This window comes from Perca fluviatilis, chromosome 2, assembly GCF_010015445.1.
Source record: "Perca fluviatilis chromosome 2, GENO_Pfluv_1.0, whole genome shotgun sequence".
Lineage (NCBI taxonomy): Eukaryota > Metazoa > Chordata > Actinopteri > Perciformes > Percidae > Perca > Perca fluviatilis.
Genome location: NC_053113.1, coordinates 25866935 through 25890766, shown reverse-complemented (window position 1 = coordinate 25890766; position 23832 = coordinate 25866935). Strand labels below are relative to the sequence as shown.

The 23832-nt window shown below is 41.7% G+C and overlaps 1 protein-coding gene across 2 annotated transcripts in view; it reads left to right on the top strand.

The window, feature by feature from the left end:
- Window positions 1-1214: 1214 nt before the first annotated feature.
- Window positions 1215-23832, top strand: part of LOC120546637 (SPHK1 interactor, AKAP domain containing) — a 133250-nt gene continuing 110632 nt past the window's right edge. For both annotated transcript variants that reach the window (XM_039781734.1, XM_039781743.1), the window contains exon 1: window positions 1215-1328. The gene's annotated coding sequence lies outside the window, so the exon portion shown is untranslated. The remainder of the gene's footprint in view (window positions 1329-23832) is intronic.

The window sequence follows — 23832 nt, the reverse complement described above, 5'->3', positions numbered from 1 at the left end:
CAACACTACTGTGGAGTAATGTCTGGCTTATCCAAACATACATTCCAGGATAGGAGAAAAATAAACGCTCTGGGTTGTTTGCATTTCTTTAAACCAATCACAATAGTCTTGCGTGGCGCTAAGCTCCAGATGGTGGCTCTGCAAAATAGTCTCGGAAAGGAACATTTGCACCCCGCAAACGTCCATAGAAAATCCCCGCCAATATGTCCCAAAATGTAGACGGTGAATGCCGCAAACATATTCTTTGTAAATCTTTACAATCATTCCCCTAAAGAACCAAGCAGGCCTGCCTTGTTGCACGATCCATGCCATGTTCAGCGTGTAGCTTGCTAGCAAGTTTGTTGTTGTTTCCCGAAGATAACGGAGTTAGACAACGGCAACACGCATTGATTATCCTGGAAATGAACTGCCGTTGATCCAGACTACACAAAGGATGAATAAACTTGTGAACCACAGTACCTCTAAGTTAATGGCTGGTTAAAACTCTAAATAATGTGAACCATGTCATTAGGTAGTTAGCACGTAAAAGGTAGTTAAATGCATTTGGAGTCCTGAGACTAGACATAGGGTGGTTGAACTAGACCAGGGTTATCCAGGGCTCAGCCCCAGCGCATCGGCTGCAGAAAAGGCTGAACTACTATACATTTGTACCACAAATTATTAACTTAACTCATATTTATCTATTGGGGGCAGGGGCGTACTGTATTACTTTACATGGCAACACAACTGAGAGAGTGCTCGTCTAGACTGCATATAGCTTGAAAAGACTGACAGTCCGCCCTCACCCCCCATTCTGCTCCATCTCAGCACACACTGAAGTGATCAATGTATTGGGACATGTGAGGGCATGAATTGTCATCTTAAATTAGTGTCAAACTGTGATTATGAATTATTGGTACTAACTAGAAGGTCTGTACTTCCATACAGCATGTAGAACATTTGACTGTGGAGAATGTGGGCTACACAGCTGTTATACCAGGAGTATTTTTTGCATATTCAGTAAATTACCTAATTGTACATGTGAAAACTAATGATTCAGTAATGCTTTATAGGTTTATTAAATGCTAATAAACTACTAAAAAGGACCCTTTGAACCACCACATAACAAATCCCAAATTAACCCCTGTTTTGTGTATATAACTCTCCAGTGAACATTTGCTGCCTAGCACCCACTCTACTCAGCAGGGATTAGGCACACTAAGACACAAGGCAAATACCCTGAGCCTCAGTAAGAGGTTGTGGCAATATATACGCTGCAGGAGAGCAGGGGCTGATTTTAAAAGAAAGTACCATTTACAGAGAGAGAGAGATCGACCCTCATGAGCGTGGTGAGTGCTTTTGGCCATCTTGTTATAATACCTGTTGCTGTTTGATGTACCTCTTCTGTGAATATCAACAATAGCGTGAGTGGGTGCATATGACTTTCATATTTATGCATACGGTTTGTGTGTATCAAAAGGTCTTTGTGATCAATGTTGCAATTGTTTCTTCTTGCAGCAGTGCCTCAGTTTAATTTGAGATATTCAGGAAAACAGTTATGTTTAGCTTGAATTCAGTCACATCCCTGTAGCATGATGTGAGTGTTGTGTTGGCATATGTTATGCTAAACCTTATGGTTCTACATGGTTGCATGGTCACATAAATTGCTCAGTGTGCTGCAGGTCTCAAGATGCATCAAAACACAGCACAGGTTTAACTCCCTCAACACCTGCCTCAATGTACCTCAGTTGGTCTTGGTTCGTTTGTCAGAAATTATATTTGGGCTTTTTCCGTTAGCTTGTATTGTTGTGCAACAGTACAGTGGCTTCTATGCATAGCTGAGTGCCAAGTCAAGTTCGCAGACTCAGAGTTTGTGAGACAGGCGAGCAGCTATCAGTCATGCTGAAGAGTCACTGTCTCTCGCCCAATGTTTGAGGATGACGACTATGAACATCTGTACATAATTTCATGGCAATCAATCCAATATTTGTTGACATATTTCAGCATGGACAAACGGGAAGTCCGTAGTGTTTGGAACATTCCTCTTCAGTTGAAATGGCATACCGTTACTAAATAAATAGTATGGAACTGGGACACAGCATACTGTATGTCTCTGCTGTTTCCAGGGGCCCTGTCGATGACCTGAGAGGAGAGTGGATTGATTGTATGGCTGATAACTGCTGTAACTGTTAGCACAAAGAGGAATTATTGAGGAGCTAACTGGATTAGGGAAAAAAAAAAAAAACATGTAGAGGGGGAAAAAATTATATTCTGCAAACCTATTTTATTAAAATTATCTGCTCTGTTTAAACAAAAAAATATTCCATCAATATCATACAAAGAATGTTATATGGGGCGCTTCAAAGAAGGATTCCGAAAGCACAAGGCTACATGATCAAAACAAACTACAGTAGCATGAGAATAAATGCTATAATGTTTGCAGTATTTTAAAGGGGTGATAGAATGATTATATAGGGTATTTCACACTGTTCCTTAAGGTCTCCTAATAGGGTATGTAACATTGGTTGGGCTGAAAATGGCCCGGGTGCTATTCTATGTATCCTAATGCATCCCTGTGTTTTGGCCCTATTTGGAATGAGAGCTTTACTTCCAAATATGGTATGCTCATGAATATTCAGATGAGCTACGCTCTGATTGGTTAAGTGAACCACATACATATACAGTGGAGACGAGACATCACGTCTCATATTTCAGACACTGCAATGTTATACATTGTTCGTCTACTTTTTTATGCGAGAAATCAACTATGTAAAGGTCAAATATGTGCCGTTTTATGAAAATTGATGGCTAATTGCAAATTTTGTCTGACTGTGTGTCGGAGTTCATGAGCTCCGTGACAGCGGCCGGTGCTGCCTGGGTTGCTGCCTCGCCGCCCGGCCTGTCCTTTCACAGACCCGGGGTACACTTTCGGCATAACTATAGCATATTTACACTTTGAATTTTGTCACGGCATGTATATCACAGCTACCCTAAGGTCTTACAAAGCTTAGCTAACGGTGACTTTGCGCGGGTATGGAGCACCGCGGGCTGCCGGCCGTGACGGAGCTCCATCTAGCTCACAGCGGGCCGGGGTCTGTGAAGGATGACAGACCTGGCAGCGAGGCAGCAACGCAGGCAGCACCGGCCGCTGAACTCTGACACACAGTCGGACAAAATTTGCAATTAACCATCAATTTTCGTAAAACGGCACATATTTGACCTCTACATACATTGATTTCTCGCATAAAAAAGTCTCAGAAGTGAATTTAGTGATGAAATAGCAGACGAACAATGTATACAATTTCTGAGATCTGTGCGACCTATTCAGAAGACTACCTGATCTCTGATCAGTGGTGTAGCCTATGTAAATGTTGGGGCGTGACAAAGATAGAGATTAGAGCCAAACAAGGAGCCACCGAGTTGACGTCAACTCGGTAGTTCGTTGAGATTACGCCCGTTTTCAGAGGCAGTTTCAAATTGTGAGATTTGCAGAGGAAAGAGGTGTCAATGGGATTTTGAAGTTCTATGTATGTCCTATTTACCCACCAAACTGTCATTTTTCAACTATGACAGGGTTAAATCGGTTTTGCATTCTATTACCCCTTTAATATAATAAACATTTTGACTCTCCTCATTGAAGACAGTGTGTTGAAAGGAATGGACAAAACAATTCCGAGGCGGAGGAAAAGAAAGGAGTAAGAGAAAGATATATTTCTTAGAGAAAGCAAGAAAAAGATTGTGATGGGCATTTCCTCAACTGCCACCCACAGCACATAAAGAACACAGAGTTCTTTTAATTGAAGCTCAAAAAGTTCAAAGGTTTAGCTTGTTCACTTCAGATTGCCAATATTGTTCCTGTGATCTTTATCCAAGCGAGGATTGCTTAATTTGCTGCCTCACTGCTGCTTTAGCAAAACTTCAGTGCTTCAGCTCACGGGCACACAAACACAGGCGCACATGAAATCCGACACCACAGAGGAAAATTAAATAAAGCACAGGCATACTCTTGGGCTGATGACACACACACACACACACACACACACACACACACACACACACACACACACACACACACACACACACACACACACACACACACACACACACTCACAATCACAATCACAATCCCATGAACAGTTATGTAAAAACATTGATTCACTTTTGGTTTCAATTTCTGCTTTCCTCCAAAAGATAGTTTGAGTCATGAAAGCTGCTTCTCGTATGATAATTGTGATGGACTACCCTGCCAAGCATGTTACAAAGAACTGACTTCATTTCATTTTTTCATCGTTTGACATGCTGATGTGTAAACAGAATGTTGCATTTCATCTTGCATCCATGAAGACTCTACTTGTTTACCAACTCAACATTTGGCATCATAGTAATCAGCCTGTAAAAATACAAGTCCCACAGTTCTGTTTGAAATTAAACTAATTCTTAGAGGGTTGTTTGTCCCCCTTGTTTTGGATCCTAGTATGCATGCTAGGGTAAATTGTGGTATGAAAATTTGTATCATACTATACATTTGCTTATCTACGATATTGGAAAAAGTTTTAATTATAAACTTTTAACCAAAACACAGTATTTTTTCAACAACAACAACAATACTAATAATACAGTATTCTTGTAATTGTGTAATACCATGAAACCGGGACATTTTCTGAGATCATACTGTGAAATTTCATACAGTTGCAACCCTAGTGCTAGTGCACACCATTTGAGTCCAGTACAGTAATGGCGGACTCCGCCACAGGCAAAAGCTATATAGAGAGTCAACACATGAGTGGAAATATACTTAATGGCTATAGCAAATTAATGTCAACCATAAAATGTATCAAAATGGGATTTAACATAATGAAAGGATTTGAACTTAGGGGATCAGGGACATGTCTTCATAAATTAATTAAGCAAGATGCTGCATGTTCCATAGTGTCATATTGATTACATTTTGAAGAAAATAATGTCTTATTTATGTGACTTTAATGTAATCATTAATTCAGTACCACCAAATCTGTCACAGTTCAGGCTTGTGTCTCTTAATCTTAGGCTGTCAAACGATGAATTCCCTGCTCTCATTTGAAGGCAAAATGTCTGTTTTTACTGATTTGAAAAAACAACCACGAACTTTTGCAGGGCATTTGTAACCTTAATTACTTCAGCTGCTATTTGCCTTGGTTTACTTCAGTTGCTTAGAGTTCTAATGTTGTTTAATAGACGCATTGTTGATTAAATCTAACGTGTTAAGCTTTAACCATGGATGGTATGAGTAATAGATTAATAGATTACTAACCGGACGTCGTACCTGATTAACCTTTTTATTGTCCGATTCGAACTTTTTAAAATTTTTTTTAGTATGTCTGGATTCTGAGCTTTCACGCGCGTCTGGGAAAAACGGCCAAGATGGCATTCTAATAATACCGAATCGAAAGCAACTCCCGACCTCTGCAGGAACACACCGAGAACTGAGTTATCTGTCAATCAGCCAGGAATTACCACGAATGTAAGAAAATTGTGAAAAATCACATTTTACAAAATAAATTTGTTTTGTTGGCGCAACAGTCCAAAACCCAAAGATATTGAGTTTACTATCATAAAGATAAAGAAAAGCAGCAAATCCTTACAATGAGAGGCTTAAACTAGTGAAATTTCATTTTTTTATTTAACCTTTTACTAAACCAGGAATAAGACTCAATGCTCGTCTATTTTGCTTGCAAAAAGAATTAAATGATTCATAAATTATGAAAATATTACCAGAACTATATTATTTGTTATTAACCACTATGTACACTACATTATCACTTTGATGGTCAAGTGAAACTAATCCCAGCAGCAAATTAGCTTAACGACCTATTGATTTTGTTTTGGTATTTACATTAAATTATTTCCCCATTGTACAAACCCCATTTACAGCCCATTTGTTTGATTTGGAGATTTTATCAACACACACCGAAGGCAGAAAATGTGTAACCTACTTACAGTCATTCTCACAATAATTCCCACATCCTCTCTCTCTCTCTGTCTCTCTCTCTCTCTCTCTCCCCCCTTTCTTTTTAAAGATTATTTTTTGGGGGCTTTTCCCTTTTTATTGTGTAGAGACAGTGGATAGACATGAAAGGGGGAGAGAGATGGGGGATGACACGCAGCAAAGGGCAGCAGGTCGTATTTGAACCTGCGCCGCTGCAGGACTCAGCCAACATGGGGTGAATGCTCTTACTGGGTGAGCTAGAGGCCACCCCCCCCCTTTCTTTTCTTCTCTGTCTCAATAACTAGTAGTTGCTCTAATCTTTACAGAAAGCACTAATGTGCAAGTAACCTAATGAACATCCTGGCACCATTATAGATTGTAGATTACCGCGTAGGCCAATAAGATGCTACTGTTCAGGGTAATATAATGTCCCTTGCAGATCTCAGGAACAATGAGTTAATAATAGTTTAGGAAACAATGGCATCTACATCACCAGTCCACCCTCTCTGGCCAATCTCTGCTCCCTACTGCAGTGCTCTCTAATTGATCTCAACAATGGAGGATAATGACAACAAAGCACAACAGCCGTGGACTGTTTCCATCTCTGTTCCTCTTTGTCTCACACTCTTTTTGTGTCAGAGTGTCACTATCCCTTGCTGATGATGCTCTCATCTGATTTCTCTCACCTCTCTTTCTGGTTGCTTGTTTCTATCACTTTCCTTTCCTTACCTCTCAAACCCACACACAATCCTGGACAGTAGGGGTGAATGTGGGGTATTAAATTATTCAAACTCCTGCAGAAAGTGTCACCATCAGTGATCGCAAATGTACGCGGCTCCATTCACAAGTGTTTATTTATAGACTTTTACGGGAAAGGCCACGGCTCAGATCATTTCCTGTCCATTCTCAGAATGTACAGAAGATGTTTTGACCAGTTTAAATTAGGTAACATCTACAGTACTGTAATTGTAAATATTTTTGACTGATATTGCAATTGTGATACGGTATAATTAACAATATTGGAGGGAATGATAATTTCTGCATCATTCTTATTTTTATTGAAAAAAAATTATATGAAATTAAAAATGATCATAGTGTGATATTTTCTTTCTGTACCAAACAAAGATTTTTTTAACTTAAGTTTGTAGAATATGATTTGTAGGCCGGGACATCTCTGCAGCACCACAATACTTAATTCAAATGGTATTTTGACACATATTTTGCCTTTTAACAAATATTGCTCTGCCTGCGTTCTGGACATTGCACTAGTCCATATTGCGATTTCCATAAAATTTTGAATAATTGTTCATCCCTAGTTTAAAAGCTGACAATAAATATCCAATAACCCCTCAGTGTGATAAAGGCTGTGAGGGGTTGTTGGTGTTTGTAAATCGGTAATAAATCACTATGACTGCACTGCTTTGATCCAGCCAGCTACTGATTACAATCATTTATGACAGGATTATTTACATGTACACATTTAATTTAAACACCTGTTCCACAATTTGCATTTAGATAGTTTACCATGACAGACTAAAATGCAGTGCAAATAATATGCTTGTACTGTACTATCTTGTGCAAATCTATTATGTTGTATGTCAAATATGTTAATTATGTTGTATGTATGTAGGACAACAAATGAAAATCAGCCCTCTAGGTTAACTCTGTCTCTGTAATTTTTTTTATTTTAACCGTCAAATAAACTACTAAAATAGAAATACATACATTTGATTGATTAACAACAAGAGTTTAATTTCCAAATTTCAAGGATATCAAAAAAATGACAATGAAAGAAGAAAAGGCTACTGTGGCTGTGATAACAGTGCCTTTGTTTATGTGCTGCTTTCTAATAGATTGGTTGATAATCTTCATTATCATGTTATATCAAGTTATGGCTTGTAGTTTGGCTCCTAAAGCCAGCCCGGATCTCTGTGTTTGGTACGTGTGGCTGTGTTATGGGGAAAAACAAGCAGTGCCACCAACACAAACAGTGCTCTACTGCAGAGGGAAAAAAAATGACCTAAACCTGCTTTACACTGCAGAATGCAGTTTACTCAAAGACAACAAACCTTTAAAAAAACAAAACATGCTGTGATTCCCTTGAATTAGCAGCCTATTTTTAGTAACCAGTCTGGGTCAGCTTTTTATCAACCACCTCTGACAGCAGCATGTTACCAGCTCTCCATTCTCCTACCCACCCCCATTACAACATTTTATTTTATCTCTCTGGTGTCACACTGCTTTTTATAAGCAGAGGACATTTTCATTTGTTTGATTCCCTGAGGTTAATTTTTCCTGATTACCTAACAAAAACATATCCATTGTACTGCACAACATTGATGACCCTGCCCCCTCCATCTGTGATTATCTGTGTAGCAGCCAGTGATAGAAAAACAGCAAACCAACTGAGATAAACAGCATTCCAGATACAAAAAAAAAGTGATGCCTGAAGGGGATTGTTGCTGCTGAAGAAAGAAGAAAGAAAGAAGAAAAGAAGAAAGCCCACATACTGCACAAATGTGTTGTGGTTTGTGTCAAAAGAAAAAGCTCACACACAACCCTTCTTACAGACTTTTGAATACTATTCATCAAATTAATTGATTCCAACATTTTCTCATAATAAGCTGAGCTTTTCCATTTGACTGGAAGGAAGATTCTGGGAAAAGAAAAAGTACATGAAATGGACAAGACCTCCTGTTTTGTAATAACCAATAGTAATGCTTGACATGAGTAATTCATTTAAAAAATAAACACCATACCATATGAGAAGACACCACACAAGTACAGTACTGCCCTCTCAGGAAGTTCAATAATGTAGGTACATGGTCTATGACCTAATTCAAGAATGATAGTGATACATTAGATTTGACAACATGGATTAAAGTAAGAGTTTTGGCTGGCAGCTACTTAAAAAAAAAAAATCAATAGTTTTTTTTTTCAAGCATTAGGAACCAAATCCAACAATGGTAAACAATTGGCAGTGATACACAAGGGTGCTTTTTTGGCAGAAGAAGAAGGGTACATTTTCACTGAAATGCTGGAAAATGGGCATTGTGTTACTTGATTCCACAGTTAGTATAATCTCTCTAAATCCAGCATTTTTAACAAAACTGTATTGCTGCCTGTCCATGAGAATGAACAGCTTCAGGTGGGGTAAGCATAAAGTGGGCTTTGGAAGTCGGGTTAGTTGCTAATGCTAGCATTGTTGCTAGCTTTGTTATGTCATAGTGCTCATAAAATCCTGCATCTTCATTACTTTATTGTCAATACCACGCTGCCATCTTAATGTTAATGGTGGAATCAGTAGGTTTTATTGTACTGTGGCAGGTTTTGCTCAGTGTTTGTGCACACAAGCCACAGGAGCTTCGAGACTAGTTTCTTGACAGCCACATTGATTTTTTTGACAAATTTATTTCTGAATTTGGTTTGAATGTGTGGTTAGCTGAAGCTCTGACTCCTGTTTCGATTTTCTGATTTTGTATCAGTTAATCTATTTATGCCAACTGCACGCAAGCAACCAAATACGATTCTGTCAAACCCAACTCATTAAATTTGACCAAAATCTCCACGGAGCAAGATAAATTGTTATTAATGTCTAATGTCACATACCCTGAGTTTGGTGTGATTTTTAACCCAATACCTCGATTGAACAAGGACACTGTGTCCTGGCACGGGGGGAGGAGAAGGAAAGGGTGCGTTCAGAGGTGAAATGGTCCCTCACAGGACCATCCATCATATGCTCAACCACAGAACAGCGGGCAGTGAGTGTCAGCAGCATATGTTTGTGTGTTTTCTTTCTGTGTGAATGTGTGTGTGCCTGCTGGGGGACACCACAGTGTACAGAGGGGACTGGGCTTGTGCAGTATGCTGTCAGGAGGACAGTGATGACGATCCACCAGTATGAGCAGCAGTTTGACAGCTGACATTCTCCAGAGTGTAGCTGACTGGAGAGGCAGGAATAAACAGGATACCAGCATGCTAATGAGGCATGAGCCTTAATTATGTTTGGATTGACAATGTGCAGTGTTAATGCCTGTGTGAGTCTAAAATACTATGCGGTAATGATGACGGTGTTATATTAGGTCATATAAAATTAGACGTCGAAAAACAAACTTTCATAGGCAGATGTTTCAAATTACAAGCCTCCTACGTAAGAAAGGATATTAGGATATGCACTTTGCACCACCAGAAGGCTTTTAATGTGAAACATCAGTGCAGGACGTGTTGGGCTTCGATGAATGTAGCTTAACAGTGATCGAAAAACAGCAAACGGAAGCAACTGGAAACAATTGGTGAATGAAAACTATATTTCTGTTCAAGAAGCGTGCATAGTGTGTTTGTAACCTGCAAATGTTAGCATGTCTTGCAATCAAGCTTACTACAACATACTTATAATACTGGGACTAACTAGCTATACACTCCAATACAAGAACAATGTTACTTCCATGTCTTCTTCATGGATCATCAACTGTTAAGGACCCTAACTATTCGCCTGGGACATGTTAGCTTTGTCCTCAGTTTTTTTAGCATGATATCATGTATGTAGCCATTAGGTGGAGATTTATCAACCTCTTTTAGGGTTACATCCTGTAACGCCATGCTGTGCCCGGCTATGACATGAACTACTACGACTACTATTGTAGTCACTGTTCCATTATCTTTACTGTGACTATTATGCCACTGTTCATCATAACCCCAACCAGCAGCGTCAGACACCGCCTACCAAGAGTCTGGGTCTGCCGAGGTTTCTTCCTAAAAGGGAGTTTCTCCTCGCCACTGTCGCAGTAGCCACTGCTAATGCTTGCTCTTGGGGGAATTATTGGAATTGTTGGGGCTTTGTAAATTACAGAGTGTGGTCTAGACTTACTCTATCTGTAAAGTGTCTCGAGATAACTCTTGTTATGATTTGATACTATAAATAAAATTGAAATAAATTGAATTATAAAACGAGTCAGACTGAAATATTAAATAGTCTGCATTAAACAATGTTTTATCAACTCATTGCACTAATGTTAGCTTAATTAGCTTGCTAGCGGCCATGTACCCAGCCACAGTCGCTGGAAAAAGATAAGAAGCCTGCTTTTATGTCTTTCTGAAATCAAGAGCCCATTGTTTAAAAAATTTACTTAACACGAACAGTGAAGGAATCTGCTTTTTCAGGATTTCTACATCACAAATTGACAAGTGATCCTACTGTACCACACCCATACACGCATCATAGAAATGCAGGCAGCATGTAGGCGCTGGTGTTCCTGTTTCTCTTGTACATTTTGGTTGCATAAACAGGGGTGATTTATACTGGGTCTTCTGTCCCTTTGTCTGAAAATGCTGACAAAAATGAAAGTGTGTCAGTGGGAGGGTAAAAAGCGAGGGAGAGTGTAGAAATGGAGGGGAGGAAAGGGAACGAGGTTGTCTGGCAGAGAAGGGTGATAAGAGAGGCGAGTAAGAAAGAGGAGAGGATTCTGAGGAAGCAAGAGGAAGACAGAGAGAGGGAGGGAGACGGAAGGTGTCCCTGTAGTAATCCTATTAGAGAGGGGGAGATCAAGTTGAGGGTTTGGTGCTGTCACTCTATGAAGGGATTTTCTTCTCTGGTCTTTGAAAAACATTACAACATGACACAGATCTCCGTTAATTTAATTATTTTGCAGTGTCACTATTAGCTTGTTCTTTAAAAGCGTATCTGTTGTTCTCTGTAGAGCAGCAAGACAAAAAAAGTGTCTGTGCTTGTTCGTGGTAGGGGTGTATGTAGGGCTGTGATGATAACCGCATCACCGCAATACCGGCGGTGACGTGCCACTACAACTGATACCGTTTTTATTTATTGATTTATTTTATTTTTTGCTGGTAAAAGTTACAGTAGAACAGATGTAGTGTGATATGAAATATAATGAAAGCAATAATCATTGTGTAGTTATCCTCATCGACTGTCTTCTATCCTATATTCAAGAGATTATGGAGAAAAAAAAAAACTTTAATTGCTCGTCATCTCAGCTTTTCACAAGAGGATGGACAGTCCATTTATATAGGATAAATGGGGATTTCTTTTGTGTGTCAGATTATTGGGAATTATTTCTACAGGTAACGTTTAAAGGGGTGATAGAATGCAAAACTGATTTTACCCTGTCATAGTTGAATAACGACAGTTCGGTGGGTAAATAGGACATACATAGAAGCTCAAAATCCTATTGACACCCCTTTACTATGAAAATCTCATATTTTGAAACTGCCGCTGAAAACGGGCGAATCTCAATAAAGCTGACGTCAACCTGTAACTTTGTCACGCCCATGGGTGTATTAAGAGAACGGTCACGCCCCAACATTTACATAGGCTACACAACTGACCTGAGATCAGGTAGTCTTGTGAATCTAGGTCACGCAGATCTCTGCTATTCCATTACAAAATTCACTTCTGAAATTTTTTTATGCGAGAAATCAACTATGTAAAGCTCAAATATGGGCCACTTTACGAAAATGGATGGCTAATTGCAAATTTTGTCCGACTGTGTGTCGGAGTTCAGCGGACGGTGCTGCCTGTGTTGTTGCCTCGCCGCCTGGCCTGCCTTCCTTCACAGACCCCGGCCTGCTATGAGGTACTTGGAGCTCCGTCACGGCTGGCAGCCCACAGCACTCCATACCCGCGCAAAGTCACCGTCTGTTGGGCTAATGGACAACCAAACGCAGCTGCCCTGACAGAGCTCCAGGACCTGCAACTCCCCTCTTCCTGCTAGCTAAATGCCTGGTGTATGTGAGTGAGAGCGCGGTCAGCAAGCTTGTTACGCCAGCAATCTCTTACCACAGTTCCAGTTAATCTTTTAATGTATGTAATTATAATGTGTTGAGTTATTTAAACAAACTATTGGGGAAATAAACGGTGCTTGTCTGTCTCATCGATAGAGCCTGCGGCCGGATGTAGCTAGCTCTGTCAATGAGAGCTAGCCAGCCTCCTCTTAGAATTCCTCTGAAATTCACAAATATTCATTAATTTGAAATCGGACACCGTTGTTAGCGTTATAAGACATTTAGCTAGATGTTGTATACGTGGCGTGACGAAATTCAAACTGTAAATATACTCGAATTACACCGAAAATAAAGCTAACTATCCGTGATTTATAGCTACACAGGTAGCTAGGATTGAAGGGACAGTTGCAGCTAACGAAAGCCGTAATTTGTAGCTACAAATCACGGGCTACATCCAGCTGCAGGCTCTATCAATGAGACTCGCAGACAAGCAGCGTTTATTTCCACCATTGTTTGTTTAAATAACTCAACACATTATAATTACACACAAACGATTAACTGGAACTGTGGTAAGAGATTGCTGGCGTAACAAGCTCGCTGACCGCACTCTCGCTCACATACACGGGCCATTTAGCTAGCAGTAAGAGGGGAGTTGCAGGCCCTGGAGCTCTGTCAGGGCAGCAGCGTTTGGTTGTCCATTAGCGCAAAAAAACAGTGACTTTGCGCGGGTATGGAGTGCTGTAGGGTGCCGTGACGGAGCTCCAAGTACCTCATAGCAGGCCGGGGTCTGTGAAGGAAGGCAGGCCGGGCGGCAAGGCAGCAACACAGGCAGCATCGGCCGCTGAACTCCGACACACAGTCTTACCAAATTTGCAATTGGCCATCAATTTTCGTAAAACGGCCCATATTGGAGCTTTATATAGTTGATTTCTCACTAAAAAAAGTCTCAGAAGTGAATTTAATAACGAAATAGCCCGACAAACAATGTATAAATTTGCAGTGTCTGAAATATGAGACCTGCTGTCGAGTCTCCCATGTGTTTCTATGTAGTTTGCTCAAACCAATCAGCGTGTAGCTCATTCTGAATATTCATGAGCATACCATATTTGGAAGAAAAGCTCTTGTTCCAAATAGAGCCATATTCACAGGGTAGTTAAGGGCCTAATAAAATAGCATTCGGGCAATTTTCAGCCCAACCAATGTTACATACCCTATTAGGAGACCTTAAGGAACAGTGTAAAATACCCTATATAATCATTCTATCACCCCTTTAATATAATACAGAAAACTACTTTTTTTCAAAACTTTATTGACAATAGAGTTTTCTGAATTGTCTACGGAATAAATCAACAAAGAGGAGAGAAAGCAGCGGGGTCTTAAAAATTCTGAACTTTAAATTTAAGGCCTTAAAGGTACAATATGTAACATTTCTGCTTTAAAATGTCTAAAAACGACCATACCTATGTTATATATTTTTATGAGTTGTGTTCTTACACTATCCCAAATAGGGCTGTAGCAAAACACTAATCTCACGATACGATACGATACACGATATTCAGCTCCTGATACGATATATATCACGATATTCAGCCAACGATACAATTCAATATAATTCGATACACTTACATCATTTTCCGAAAGATTTAAAGGGGACAGAGTGATTTTGGTGACATCTTGTGAGTGTTCCATTTACTTGGATTTAATTAATTGAACTGAAAACATCAATTACACAATATATGTCTCTGATTGGACAGAGAGTCTACAGCAGGGATCATCAACTACATTTTTTCAGAATTTTTCTAAGCACTCTGGCGGCCGGACTTTCAAATAAAGAAAATCAAATGAATTTATACCTAATACGCCTATTCTTGTTCGAAATTTTCACTTTCTTACTGAATTAATGCTATATATATATATATATATATATATATATATATTTTTTTTTTTTTTTTTACATGTATTAGTGTGAGCAAACTCCTAAAAAACATGGAAACTCCATAATGATAACTGACTCTTTAACTATTACATGTCATTTAGCTGACGCTTTTATCCAAAGCGACTTACAATTGTTACATATCAGAGGTCACACTCCTCTGGAGTAACTAGGGGTTAAGTGTCTTGCTCAGAGACACCTTGGTTGATGTATCACAGTGGCAATCGAACCCGGGTCTTCCACACCAAAGGCATGTGACATATTGTTACATGTGCCTCTTTTGTGTCTTGATTACTCCTCCCTCTCTACCTGTTGCACACCTGAGAGTAATCAGTGCTCAGGTAGAGTGGGGGAGGTGATAAGAAGGCAGAGAGTGGAGAGCACATGGCAGAGCACACTGGCAGCACACCAGTGAGGAGTTGTCTCCTCATCTTCCTTTTTCTCCACAAGCAGGTCTGTTATTTTCCCAACCTCCATGCACATTTAGGTGCTGGAGTTTTGTTGTTTTAGTTTATTGTTTTAGTTTGGGCTGGAGATTACCGGTAGTTCAGTTATTCGTCCTTTTTGTTTGTTCTAGGATTAGTTTACCCTTTTTAGTTAGTTTAGGGGGAGACGCGGGGAGCGACGGCCCACTGCGAGGTTGGTCCAGCGTCTTCCCATCTTTTGTTCTTTTTGGCCGAGGTCTCCAGTCCCTTTTGTTTCTTTTTGGTTTGTTACTTTTGGGAGTCTGCATTATTTAATAAAGCTTGTTGGATTATTGTTAACATGGTGTTTGGCATCCTTCTTTTCATATATGTTGCATCCTCCATTCCCTTTTGAGCCTTTGTTGGTTCCTTTTAATGGAGGCCGTAACATATTTGCGGGGCTCCCGAGCTTTTCGCATGAATGGTATTTGTAGGCTTTGTGGTGTGGTGGAGCGTTGATGGCTTTTGTTTTTTGCCTCAGCGTGTAACTGTGCATTTTTGATTTTTGCCGCAGTTACTTGCGTCGGTAAACTGTATCATAGTTGTTCCTCTCTTTGTGTTAATTGAAGCGTGGTTTGACACTGAGGAAGTTACTGCGATACTTTGTGTTTGCCGTGTTTTTCACATTGCCTACCTTTTTTTTGTGTGCCGTATTGCTGATTCTTGCACACGTTTGGATGCCATTGATTTTGGTGCTGCTGCGCTTTGAGTTGTGTGCTGTGACAATTTTCGGGCGGTATATTTTACCAGCCCGTTATTCTTTCTCTGACTGGGCAGGGGAGGTTTTTTTTGTTGTTGTGCGTTTGGTCCTGACAATGGTGTTTAATGTTGATGACTTTGTAGCACAACCCAGCCTTGATAAGTTACATCCTTGTACAAAGGAGGATTTGGTTGTTGTTGCCGATTATTTTGGTATCGTTGTGACTAAACAGGCGAAAAAGAATGTGCTAAAGTCCGAGTTGGTGGCTGCTTTGATTGTTAAAGGGGTGTTGCCTTCTGACACTGGTGTTGCCACCATGAGTTCTCCTTCAAGGAAAGATGATGCGGAGGTACATCTCCGTCTGAAGGAGGTAGAACTTGAAATGCGTCGCTTGGCTGTAAAGGAGAAGGAGCTTGATTATGAGCTGCAATCCCGTAAAAATTGAGGTTGACAGACAGGTGCGTTTTGAAGGAGCTTGACATGCAGGAGAGATCTTCCCCTCCTCATCCATGGTGCCACATGAATTTGATATTAATAAGTGTATTCGTTTGGTTCCTCCCTTTGGTGGAATGGATGTGGACAAGTACTTCATTTTGTTTGGGGCGCGTGCGAACACTTTAAAGTGGCCCAGGCATGTTTGGCCAGCTTTTGCAGGGTGTGTTCACTGGTAAGGCTCAAGACGCCTATGCATCTTTGTCACCGGAGTTGAGTCTAGATTATGCCAAAGTCAAAGCAGCTGTGCTGAGGGCATATGAACTGGTGCCCGAGGCATATCGCCAAAAGTTTCCGGCGTTTGGTTAAAAACTGATAGCCAAACTTATGTTGAGTTTGGCCGTGACAAGGAAGTTATGTTTGACCGTTGGTGCCAGTCTCAGAATGTCACTGATTTTGCTGGCCGCGCGATCTGTTATTGCTGGAAGATTTTAAGAATTGTTTGCCAGATAAGATTTCTACTTATATTAATGAACAGAAGGTACGTAAGGTCTCTGATGCCGCGTTCTAGCTGATGAGTACCTTCTTTTACACAGAGACACCTTTGTGAAACCTCACTTGTCTTTTGATCGTGGTGTTCCTGCAGCCAAACCTTATGCTCTCCCTGTAAGGTCGAACTTTCGGGGCGAGATTAGGGCTGACCGTAGGGAAGTTGTGGACGCTAAAGACAGACCAGTCTGTTTTTATTGTAAAAAGAGTGGCCACACCATAAGTCACTGTTTTGCCTTGAATAAACGGAATGGATCTCCAAAGGCAGTAAATCTGATGAAAACAGCACTTTTGCCAGAACAACAGTTTTTGCCTATAAAACCCATTTCAGTTAAACCTGATCTCGACGTGTATGCTCCCTTTATAATGAAGGGTTTTGTATCGTTGTCAGAGGGGGACCCCAAAGTTCCTGTTACCATCCTGAGGGATAGTGCAGCCTCGCAGTCAGTCATTCTGGAAGGCGTGCTGCCATTTTCAGATAAATCTTCTGTCAATTCTGAAGCTCTGGTTCGAGGCTTTGGTATGCAGTTTGTGGGCGTGCCGTTGCATGCTATTCACCTTGACACTGAGTTGGTGAATGGGCGTGTAGTGGTAGGAGTGCGTCCTCAATTTCCTATTGAGGGGGTGGCCTTCATTTTGGGTAATGATTTGGCTGGGGGAAAAGGTGTTATTGAATCCTGAAGTAACTGCTGTTCCCCTTTCTGAACACCCAGATGACCTGGAACAGAGGTTCCCAGAGGTTTTTTCAGTTTGCGCGGTCACTCGTGCGATGTCTACGAGACAGAAGCAAGGGTTGCCTGATGACGGGGGCGAGGTGGAGTTGGCGGACAGTTTCTTAGCTGACTCTGACATTCTAGCTTCTTTGTCAGCAGTCTCTTCTCCCGCTCCGTCTCTATCAGTACTCACTCCTGTGGCGTCTGCTGTTTCTTCTCCTGAGATGGAGCCTAGCTCTAAAGTATGCATGTCACGGGGGCAGCTGATGGTTGAACAAAAACATGATTTGTCATTAGCTTCTTGTTTTGATACTGTTGTTCCAGCGAATGAAGTTGAGAAAATGTCCACTGGTTACTTTTTGAAGGACGGGGTGCTCGTGCGTAAATGGATACCGCCGCATCTGTCCGCACAGGATGATTGGGGTGTGGTGACTCAAATTATAGTACCGAAGACTCACCGGTATGAAATTCTCAAACTTGCTCACGATAATCCGCTAGCGGGCCATTTAGGAGTGAATAAAACATATGATCGCGTTTTGCGGTGTTTCTTCTGGCCGGGATTGAAACGTGATGTGCAACAGTACTGTAAAACATGTCATTTCTGTCAGATATCGGGCAAACCAAATCAAACCATTCCGCCATTCCCGCTTTATCCAATTCCCGTCGTGACGGAACCATTTGAACGGGTGATTGTGGACTCGCGCGTGGTCCCTTGCCACGTACGAAATCAGGCAATAAGTTTCTTTTGACTATTATGTGTTCAGCAACTCGGTTTCCTGAAGCCATTCCATTGCGTAATATCACGACTAAGAACGTTGTGAAAGCACTGCTGAAGTTCTTTTCTGTGTTTGGGTTGCCTAGGATAATACAAACTGACCAGGGTTCCAATTTCATGTCAAGAATTTTTGCACAAGTAATGAAGCAGCTTGACGTCACTCATTGTTGCTCTAGCGCTTATCATCCAGAGAGTCAGGGGGCGATTGAACGATTTCATCAGACTTTGAAGTCTATGCTCCGCACTTACTGTCTTGAGTCCAGTAATGATTGGGATGAGGGTGTCCACCTCCTCCTTTTTGCTACCCGTGAGGTGGTTCAGGAGTCCTTGGGCTTTAGTCCAGCGGAGTTGGTGTTTGCACATACTGTGCGTGGCCCTCTTAAACTCTTGCAGGAGAAATGGTTGGGTAACGATACCTCACAAAACTTGTTTGATTTCGTCAGCAATTTTCGTTTTACGCTTCACCGTGCTTGTGAATTGGAAAAACAGAACTTGTCCGTTGCGCAAACAAAAATGATAAGGTGGTTTGATTCGGATGCTAAGAGTAGATCTTTCAGTCCAGGTGACAAGGTTTTGGTATTACTGCCCGTTCCTGGTTCTGCCTTGCAGGCTCGATTCGGTGGCCCTTATGTAGTCCAACGTAAAGTGAGCGACCGGGACTATATAGTTGCCACTCCGGATCGTCGGCGGCAAAGTAGGCTGTGTCACATAAATATGTTGAAGCCATATCTGGACAGGAAAGCGGACACTCAGTCCTCTGTCAGTGCGGTCAAAGCGGTTGTGGCGCTGTCCAGTGCTGAAATGATTGATGAGGCCCAGACAACTGTGGTCTTGTCCGGTGCTGATTCCGCTGTGGCCCCGACAGCTTTGACCATGTCTGATGGTGAGGATGTTGTCCAAACTTGATGAGCGTTTTCCGCATTTGACTCCGATTCAGCATGAGGATGTGGTCAGTTTAATAAGTTCTCATATCTCTCTGTTTTCAGATGTGCCAACTAAAACCCATGTGCTGCAGCATGACATTGATGTGAGTGGTTCACCGCCAATAAAGCAGCATCCCTACCGAGTCAATCCCAGCAAGCGCCTCCGTTTGCGAGAGCAGGTTGATTATATGTTGGAGAGCGGCATCGCAGAGCTTAGCTCTAGTCCGTGGAGTTCGCCGTGTCTCCTAGCTGCTAAGTCCGATGGCTCTGACCGATTCTGCACAGATTTTCGAAAGGTGAATGGGGTTACGAAGCCAGATTGTTATCCTCTTCCCCGGGTTGAGGATTGTGTTGACAATATTGGCAGTGCCAATTATGTGACAAAACTCGACCTATTAAAAGGGTATTGGCAGGTGCCACTAACTCCTCGGGCGAGGGAGATTTCTGCATTTGTGACCCCTGACGCTTTCTTGCAGTATACAGTGATGCCATTTGGCGTGCGTAACGCGCCTGCTACTTTTCAGCGCTTGGTAAACTTAGTCTTATCGGGTTTGTCGGGGTGTGAAGCCTATTTGGACGATATTGTAATCTACTCCGGTTCATGGGATGAACACATTCAGCAGCTTCATGCAGTGTTTGGAAGGCTGCGTGACGCTAATCTCACACTCAATTTGGCGAAATGCGAATTTGGTCAGGCTACTGTACAGTATTTGGGGAAAATTGTGGGTCGGGGTCAAGTCAAGCCGCTCTATTCAAAGGTCGAAGCAATCCTGTCCTTCTCCTCCTGCGGTTCGCGTAGTTCGCCAAGGCCGGTTTTTGGGGATGGCGGGGTATTACAGAGGCTTTTGTAGCAACTTCTCCGCAGTGGCTGCCCCACTTACTGATCTGTTGAGTCCGAAAGTACGTTTTCATTGGTCTGAGAGCTGTCAGCGGGCGTTTGATTGCGTAAAGGCTTTGCTGACTCATGCCCCAGTCCTGGCTGCACCGGCATTTGACCGTCCGTTTAAGATGTCTGTGGATGCGAGTGATGCAGGTGCGGGTGCGGTCCTTCTTCAAGATGGAGACGATGGCGTGGAGCACCCAGTTTCGTATTTCTCCAAGAAATTTAACCGGCATAAACTTGTGTACTCCACTATTGAAAAGGAGGCTCTTGCGCTTATATTGGCTCTGAAACACTTTGAGGTTTATGTTGGTTCTGCTAGTGCTCCACTCATCATTTACACTGACCACAATCCTCTTGTATTTATTAATCAGATGCGTAATGCAAATCAGAGGCTCATGCGTTGGGCACTTTTCTTACAGTCTTTTAATATTCTGATCCGGCACATTAAAGGTAAAGATAATGTTTTGGCTGACGCTTTGTCGCGCTGCGATTAATTGTAGTTATGCGTGAATGAGGTCCGCGGCGCTCCCCCATTCACTGATTTTAGTGTGGGGATGTTACATGTGCCTCTTTTGTGTCTTGATTACTCCTCCCTCTCTACCTGTTGCACACCTGAGAGTAATCAGTGCTCAGGTAGAGTGGGGGAGGTGATAAGAAGGCAGAGAGTGGAGAGCACATGGCAGAGCACACTGGCAGCACACCAGTGAGGAGTTGTCTCCTCATCTTCCTTTTTCTCCACAAGCAGGTCTGTTATTTTCCCAACCTCCATGCACATTTAGGTGCTGGAGTTTTGTTGTTTTAGTTTATTGTTTTAGTTTGGGCTGGAGATTACCGGTAGTTCAGTTATTCGTCCTTTTTGTTTGTTCTAGGATTAGTTTACCCTTTTTAGTTAGTTTAGGGGGAGACGCGGGGAGCGACGGCCCACTGCGAGGTTGGTCCAGCGTCTTCCCATCTTTTGTTCTTTTTGGCCGAGGTCTCCAGTCCCTTTTGTTTCTTTTTGGTTTGTTACTTTTGGGAGTCTGCATTATTTAATAAAGCTTGTTGGATTATTGTTAACATGGTGTTTTGCATCCTTCTTTTCATATATGTTGCATCCTCCATTCCCTTTTGAGCCTTTGTTTGTTCCTTTTAATGGAGGCCGTAACACATATCCACTGTGCCATCACCACCCCAACTAGAAAAAGATCTCAGACTAGGAGGCAGTTCACTGCTTAGTGATGGTTAAAGTCTGTGATTATGGAAAAATTATTGTAGTATGCAGCATCCTGATTGGTGGAAAATGCTTGCAGAAAGAGGCTGGTAAACAGGTAAACATGTCACTGTCAAAGAGGCTGAAGCAAAAAGTTGACGTGGAAAAGCCAAAAGCCCAGCTTTAATGATGAATGGACTGATAAGCAGGCTATGCACTCGTCATGTATGCCTCATTTGCAATGAAACGATGTTGTTGCAAAATAATACAACCAGCATCATCATCATCACTCGAACATAACGATTGCGTCATTCACGTGCATATTAAGTAGCTCCAGATTGTCCGCTCTAGCGGAGAGTTTGGTTTGTTCAGCCAACAGTGAGGTTTACAAGAATTTGTCAAAATTTCCAGATTCCCGGCAACCTAAGATAAACTGTTAGACTAAAAACTGACAGCTTTTGTTTTAGCTTGTTTGTAAAAATTCGCTATTTGCAGAGTAGAGCTGTGTTTGCGTAAAAGCGCGGTGGACTGAGCAGATTGAAATATCGCTTTCTACATGTTTATGCCGGTCTACACAGGTGAGTGCATTGATAAGTATTGACTTTCTACTCACGAAGGTTTAATTGTAGCCTATTTATAGAAAAGAGACTAGCGTGAGTTCATCTGCCCCAGCGGCCGTTGGTAACTCTGTATCGTTCCCAGTAAGGTGCTGCGTGTTTTAACCTTTAACGCACACACAGCTCGGCTCAGCTGCGTGTGTGTTTTAACGCACACACATCTCGGCTCAGCTGTGTGTGTGGAGCTCGGGCATCGCTGTACAGAATCCTGGCATGTGAATAGAGATGTAAATACATGGGGCTGGGTTTTTGCTCTAAATGCTTGAAATGATAAATAACAGAACACATTTTTTCCTCTTTACATTTTGTGAATTCATGATTATTCTGCGGGCCAGACTGAAAGCTTTGGCGGCGGGCCGCCAGTTGACGTTAGCTGCTCTACAGCGACACTAGCGGCTGGCTGACCAAATCGCTCTTCCTGCAACGCGAACGGGGGTAAACACGGGGGATTTGAATGGGACTTATGTATCGATACTCGCGGCTTAAAAATCGATACTTTCTTGGGGAAAAAAATATCGATTTATATCGCAGAATCGATAAAATTGCTCAGCCTTAATCCCAAATGTTTCCACCAAATGTCAAACCCAGAGAAATCTGATATTTTATTTTCAGACACAGGACTTTTTCTTTAGTCGCCCGTCAGTGGCGTCATATAACCTTTCACTGTGTAGTTACTCTAACTTCTGTGAGAACGCTGGCACCAAGATGATACGTTCAGGAGTAATTGTAAATCATACAATGTCACAGAAAAAAAGTACTTGTAACCGTAATATTGCTTGTTTTGCCATACAGCATCATTTTGTGATTAATTACATCCCACTTTTTATCACAGTAATACAACAGAGACCTTATTTATTTTGAAAGTTAAATATCGATACCAGCTTAACGTTACTACAATGTGCTGGTTGACAAGTAGCTAACGTTGATGATAATGCTTTGTGGGTAACATTATGAGGTTACAACATCGTTCAACACGCTAATAAAGTTATTTTTAGTATGACTGTTTCGACCACAGTTAACAGGACTGGGCTAACCCACGAATAACTTCACTAGTAACGTTAACGTTAGCTGTATAGATAGACGATTAATCTAATGCTAATTTAGCCAGCTAGCACACCCCGGTCTGTCTGCCTCACTCCCCCGGCGCAGAGAGACTCAGTCGGGATGACAGCTGACAACAGCCACGGGACATATAGCTAGCTAGCTAGTTACCGTTAGCCCCCAGTCAGCTATCAGCCAGCTACTTTCATTACAGCAACCCCCCAGCCAGAACTTATCTCCAGTGCCTGGGAAACAGACCATATCAGACCCATCACCGATTCACAACAGCGGCCATCCATAGCGTTAGCTACATCTCCGTAGCGCTACCGGTGTATGTGCCGAAAATGTCCTCCCTGCCGAATTTCTCCCCGCTTCGTGTTTAGATTAGGGGTGGGAATCACCAGAGGCGTCACGATACGATATCGTCACGATACGATATCGTCACGATACTTATGTCACGATAAAATATTATTGCGATTTTAAAGATATTGCAATATTCTGCGATATATTGCAATTTATTACCTTTTTTCCAACTTAAAAGTTTTCCCAATTTCAAATGATGTCCCCAAAAGAAAACCTTGTCCGCATCTGTTTTATCTAAAAAGATACATTTCTCTGTTTGTTCATCTCACTTCAATTTTATTGCTGCAAAATGGGAGTGTCAAGCAGACAAACTGACCAACACATATATAATAAAAGATCGATACTTGGCGTCTGTATATCGATACAGTATTGCCACAGAAAATATTGCGATACTATGCTGTATCAATTTTTTCCCCCCACCCCTAGTTTAGATGTCTTTACGGTTAGCTAAATTAACCCGACAAAAGGTGGGATACGCACCAAAACGAAAACTTAAGATTACTGAAAAGTGAAGGGGAGATAATTCCAGGCAGCTGGAACAGGCATCGAATGTCCTCGCCATCGCGGA